The sequence below is a fragment of the Coffea arabica genome, chromosome 5c (genome assembly GCF_036785885.1).
Source record: "Coffea arabica cultivar ET-39 chromosome 5c, Coffea Arabica ET-39 HiFi, whole genome shotgun sequence".
In the NCBI taxonomy this organism is placed as follows: Eukaryota; Viridiplantae; Streptophyta; class Magnoliopsida; order Gentianales; family Rubiaceae; genus Coffea; species Coffea arabica.
In genome coordinates this window covers 11,022,597-11,029,189 of record NC_092319.1, presented here as the reverse complement: position 1 = coordinate 11,029,189, position 6,593 = coordinate 11,022,597, and the positions used below count along the sequence as shown (strand labels likewise).

General features: G+C 33.2%; 1 long non-coding RNA gene across 2 annotated transcripts; it reads right to left on the bottom strand.

Moving 5' to 3' along the window:
- Positions 1–1,393: 1,393 nt before the first annotated feature.
- LOC140007435 (uncharacterized) lies at positions 1,394–5,425 on the bottom strand. Of its 2 annotated transcripts, none has more exons than XR_011814748.1 (5): positions 5,025–5,425; positions 3,837–4,319; positions 1,991–2,151; positions 1,773–1,874; positions 1,394–1,624 (listed from the first exon to the last, which is right to left on the bottom strand). It is a non-coding gene; the product is annotated as an uncharacterized lncRNA (long non-coding RNA). The 2 variants fall into 2 exon arrangements; XR_011814747.1 differs by having other exon boundaries at positions 1,773–1,862.
- Positions 5,426–6,593: the final 1,168 nt, after the last annotated feature.

Below are 6,593 nucleotides of genomic sequence, written 5' to 3'. Positions count from 1 at the left end.
TTCGGATTTTCCTTTTTCCTTTTTTCACTGCCTTTAACTTCAAGGCCGCAACCATGGAAACGGCAAGTGGCGGAAGTTTCCTTCTCCTCACTTATTGATTGGCCATGAAAGAAAGGGATTCAAATTCTGCCCGAATTGCTTGATAAACAAGGCTTAGAAAACTTGCTTTCCTTTTTCACTTTGCAATGGGACATTTCCACGCACTTGACATTCCCAATCGCAGGAGAAACAATCACTGATGACCAGTCTAATTTCTTATACGAGGAATCACCAATTGGAGTTCATTGCCAAGAAATGAAGAAGGAAAGTTGTATGTATTCACAAATACTTTGTGGATAGAAACTAAAAAACAGATATTGAAGTAGTTCAGACGATTCATGGATCTCTCAATTCAAGAAATATGACCAACAGTGGTTTGAATACATAGAAAAAGAATTTCTTTTTTTATACTTTTTACTATTAGATAGTGTCCATAAATCTCATAATAAATCCCTAAAGATTCATAGTGAACTTCAATGGGAATTTCTCTTGAACCAATAACGTGTTGGTCTAGTCGCCACCGGAGCCACAAAGGACTATCAAAATTAATTCGTTTCTGACGATAAGCTCCACCAAAAAAAATGTGAGTAATTCATAAAAAAGGGGTGGGTCAAAAAACTTATTAGATACCATAAACTCCGGTATCTAATAAGTTCTACCTACTATTGGATTTGAACCAATGACTCTCGCCGATCCTGATTCATGGATCTCTCGGTTCAAGAATTTAAAATAAGAGGATCGAGCCATTTCTTACTTCATATAAGCAATGCAAGTCATAGAATTGCATGACCAATCAAACTCTTGCAGACTAACTAATTGTAATTATCTTTACAGCAATTCAAGTCACATTAGCACCTCAAAGCTTCGCATATTATGTTGGTAAATTCTCCAAAGTCGATGACCAACTCGAGCAATACTGATGAACTACCAAAGCTCAACTTAGTAACTACCAAAGTTGGAAGATTTCTACAACATTCTGAGCCTTAAAATCTCAGTTTCTAGAACCATCGACCTTCAACCAATGTTTTTAACTCGGATCGGCCAGCGAACCGGAGAGGGGGATGGTTCACGGTCTGACCGGCTGATTCACCGATACTCTTCTTCTTCTTCTTTTTTTTTTTTTTTAACACCCATGGTGCAACTTCAATACTAAGTACTTCACCAGTCTTCACTCTACACCTGAACTTGGCGGCTGATGCACAATCCAATTTGGTTATTGATTACTTAAGTCCCTAACATGCATTCACCAACATAACTTAAAACTAAATTTAAATTGAGATAATAATAAATTTCCTAAAATTTATACATGAAACCTAAAATGATAAACATAACTAAAATATCATAATTCACAGAAAGTTTTCATAAATTCATTACAAACACAAATAGATATAGTCCAAATGTTCACCAATTCTCACAAACAAAAACATAAAATTAAAAAAATAAATGTTGACACTCTTTTACAATCCTAAAAAAGTCCATAAAAGAATCCAACTCATGTTCAAGGCAAACAATTTGAATAACAAAATTCCATCATTGGCATCACAAAGCAACAACACCACCTTCATAACTTCATCAATTTATTAACCTGAAAAAGTTAAAAGTTTATTACAAAAATATAAATCTAATTGCTCAAACTCAAGAAAAAAGGCAAGAAATTTTGAAAAATAAAGATACAACCAAACACATAAAGAATTAATTGCTACTAAACATCACTAATTAACATGTTATAATACCAATTATTATCTTCATCACCATCCAAAAGGCGCCTAAGCTGAAATGCTTCCAAGTCAATATCATATCTTCCCCAACTTCACTTTCATCATCTAAATAAATAACTAAAGCAACAATTAAGGATTTATCCATATTTATAAGAAAATTCAAACTAAAAAGCGAGCTTTTAGCACCTCATATTACAAACTAAAAATATATTTATTTTAATAGTAAAACCAACCTTCAATTAGTTGAGAATTATCCTTGGGAAGTTCTTCAAGTTCTTCCTCCAATTCATCATAATTAAACTCACCATCTTGTTCTTCTTCTATGACCCAAAATTCCGTTTTATCAATAGATTCACAATCAATGGGATCATAAGATCTCTTTTGGTGATCAAACCTACAATAAAATACATTAGTTATAAATCTAATATTACTTTAAAAAATAAAATGTAAAAAATAAAGTAAAAAATCAATTATACCTATGTTGCAAACGCAAATTGTAGTGCGCATAAACAAGATCATTAAGTTTTTGGTGCTCCAACCTATTCCTTTTTTTAGTGCGAATGTGTTAAAAAATGCTCCAATTACACTCACACCCAGAAGAAAAAGTTGTTTGACTCAAAATTCTAATTGCAAGTTTTTGCAAATACGGAGCATCACAACCATATAACTTCTACCAATTTTCTGTCATAATCATATTAAAATATTAGACCAAAATAAAGAATAAATTCACAATTTTTAGATATTAAAAAAATATAAATAACCTGACCGATTAGATTTGCTAGTAAGAATAGCAAGTTTGCGCCCAAAATTCCCTTGTCTTTCTCGATACATTCCAACCTCTTGTGATAATTTTTTAGGGTTACACCAATCCACTTTTGTTTCAATGTAATCAAGCAAACCATTTATAACCTCTAGATGTGTACAAAATCTGACACTCTCATATTGCAAAGCAGGATTCAAATAATAAGCAACAGCATGTAAACTTTTTCTTAACATTCCATCCCACCTATCATTAATGATGTCAATATAAGGCTTGTACAATCTCTTTTTATTTGTAAACAGCAACAGTTTTTTGATGCCATTTATTACTCTAAACATGCCTTCATAAACATAACCCAATGAAGGCCTTTCATCTGTATCACAAATATGCAATAAACGAATGATAGGGCCCATTATTCTTACCATAATCAAACAGTTATTCCAAAACCTTTCATCCAAAGCAATTTGCTTCACATCTTTTCCTTTTTCTATTCTCAGAAATTTTTTGTAATCCCTACTAGTAACCAAAGATTGCAAACTATTCTTATGATCATGCAAATTTTTTAATGCAATAGAGGTAGTTGCAAATCGAGTTTCAATTAGATGAATAATTTCTTTCCACCCTGCAGTCTTTCTTAACCAATTCAAAGTGAACTTATGGTTGTAGATAAAAAAACGGTCACCGTTGAAGCAAGAGACACTAGAGCTTTTACATCATTCATCTCACCTATGTCTTTCAAAATCAAATTGATGTAGTGTGCAGCACATGGTGACCAACAAATGTTCGGATACCTTTCACTTAACAAAAACCCAGCAGCTTTATAATTGCTAGCATTATCAGTAACTAAATGCACCACATTATTTAAATCAACCATCTCAACAATTTCAGCAAATAAATTACACAAATTTTCTGCACTTGTTACAATATCAGATGCATCCACAGATTTAATGAAAGAAATACCCTTAGGATAATAAACCAAAAAAATAATCAATGGTCCTTGTCTAGTGTCTTTCCACCCATCACCTATTATAGTGCACCCAGTTTCCGCCAAGTACTTCTAAAAGAATCAACAACTAATTTCACATCTCTCTTGGCATTTCACAAGAAGTTAACTCTCAAAGAATGATAGGATGAACCTTTGTAACCATGACCCATTGATGCTATTTGATCAATCGTTTTTTGAAAATATGGAGAGTTAACAGCATTTAAAGGAATGCAAGTATCATAAAACCAAAGAGCAATAGCCATGTCCATATTTTCCTATTTTTCCTTATTTTGCAAACAAGTTTTAATGGTTGGTTGAGCAGTATCATGCCGACCTTTACTAAAAGCACATATATCTGTTGAAGTAGTGACCTCTCTCTTTCCTTTACTGGATGCACCTATCTCATTTGCTGAGGAAGAAGGAATATCTTGGACTTCATCACCATTAAAAGCATAAGTAGTACGGCCGAATGGATTTTTCACTCCAAAATCACCCTTCTTTTCTTTAGATTTCTGCTCCTTCTTCATAGATGCTAAAATAGCATGTCTAACTGCCGGGTCAACCCTTGAACATGGAACAATGCTGCCCTGTTCTCTTGCCAAAATTCTATTTCATTTGGTGAATACCACCACCAGCAATTGCTTTAAAACAATACCCACATGTCAAAGTTCTTTTTCCTTACTTGTTCACACCTTTCGAACAATAATTCCATGCCATATCAGACTTTTATCTATGATTTTGACTTGTTGACTCTTCACTATTGACAGCTCCAATAGTCGAAGATTGTGAATTTCTACTAGCAGTGGTATCCTTTATCCTTCACATAGTTAATTTAGAGATGATTAGTTCATTTATAAAATATAGTGTACCAATAACAAAATAAAATTAACAAATTTTCAGTAATACAAGAAGATCAATTAGTCACACCAATAGCTCAACTGTTAGCGTTTGTATATTAAGTAGCTTATTAGAACAACATTAAGCATCAAATTCTATAAAAACTAAACTGAAGCAGGATATCAAGTCTCGGCCAGATTCTTTGAGCATACAAGAACTCAATAGCCAACAACATATTAAGAGCTTAATAGCCTAAGAAACATGCATTCGGACACTACTTAACAAGTCAATGTGTATAACACGTATGCCATTGGTTTACATGTTTACCTTTTCACAGCGATTGGCAGTGTATTATTCTTGTTGGACAAAACTTAACCAAAGATTGCTTTTCGGAAAAAAAAAATTAAAAAATCAAACATAACTAATTTCATTAATTTGATACTTTATCCGAAAAATAGCTTCTCCAAACATGACTGTAAAATAATTCAGTATTCATAATTTCATCCTTAACTAATCAAACAAAAATAAAACGTCAATTAAGGATAAGGAAAAGGATTAAAATTGGGGGAAAAGGGAAGAAAATATGAAAAAAACTAAAAAAGGCAAAATAGCTCAACATCAATTAATTTTACAAAAAGAACATATAGAAAACAAAAATCTTGAAAAGGAAAAAAATTAAACTCACCAAGATGGAAAAGCTCTCGAGTCTCGTCTGGTATCTTATGAAAGTTGAATTTTCCAACTTGCCTATAAATCGGCTAAAGATAATAGCCCGATGATCATGGTGAAGGCTTGGGAAAGATCTTGTCGTGGATATTTGGATGTCGAAGGGTTACGAAGAAAAAAATGAAAAAAAAAATCGAGAGGAGAAGCAGAGACAAGAGAATCGAGGAAGTGAAGCAAAATAAAGTGCGGTGTTGTCTGCTGTGTCGCAGTGCTAGGGTTTCTTTTTTTTGTTTTAATCTAATTTTTTTTTCACTTAAGTTAAGTAGAGTTCTACACAAAATGGACTTGTCCTATGGCTATAGTTTAGTGGTAAGAATTCTTTGTTATGGCCGTGGAGACCTGGGTTTGAATCCCAACAGCCCTATTCTTGTTATTGTTTTTAAATTTAGGGTGACAATGTTTGAAAAATTTAAAAACCGCCAGTTTACGATCTATACAGTTTTTAACGATTCGTCCGGTTTCTGACGATTTTTCATTAACTTCCAACTTTGGCAATAGATTGGACCGGACATGTCCTGTTTGTGGTCCAACCGGCCGGTACGGTCCGGTTCTGAAAACATTGCCTTCAACTCTTATGTAAAGAGAGCATCAACTCTGCTTTGAAAATCAAACCAACCTTGGGACACTGTCAAAGAATGGCACTAAAACTCCAGTTCCCAAGTAAGCAACTTGTCTCTGCATTTCCATTTTTTTTTGGCTTACATCACACAAAACTAAATTTTTCTCTCTTTATTATTATTTTTTTCTTAGTCTAGCTTCATCTTATAAGGGGCCGGTGACATTGATCATTCTTGTTATTGCATCGTCTTGTAGCAACTTAAAGGAGTACTTTGTATTGAAAAACAATCCGAACAATGCTAACAAAATTGAAGACATAATTTGAACAAGTTTGAGTCGTGTTAAATAGCACTATCCTAAGAAACTATTCAAGAAGTTGAAATATTTTGTCAAGATTAAACAAGCCTTCTTCTTGTAAATAAGAAGGAACAAGAACAGTAAATATTGAATAAACCCATATAGAAGGAGAAAGAGAAGAGAGAGAAGAAGGAGGAAAGAGTGAACTATCAAGAAAGTGCAATTAGATCTTTGTACTGTGAATGTACTTTCTAAACTAGGAGTGGCTGGTATTTATAGGGCTCAAGAAAGATAAGTTGGAAAAGAGATAAAATTCCAGTAACAAAAGAAACGTTGGAGTCCTAATTTTTTGTAACAAAAACAACGAATAATTTCCTAATTTTCAGTCAAAAAAACGTTGTTAAGAGATAAAACTTTATCATTAGGAAAAAGTCATCCATTGAAAGAGTCAAAACTTTATCCATAAAGTTTAAGATGAAATCCTAATTTTCGACCGTAAACGTAAAGATAAAAGTTTGCTTCAGGTAGGAAAATTCTTGCAAAATAGAATTGAAGTAAAACTAAATTGGGCTATGCTTAACCCAAACGCAGTGGGGAGGACAAATTCATCAGTTTGCACTGGATAGCCTCGACTTAACTTCTCTCTCATGTGCGTGAGTCTACACTAGTTACT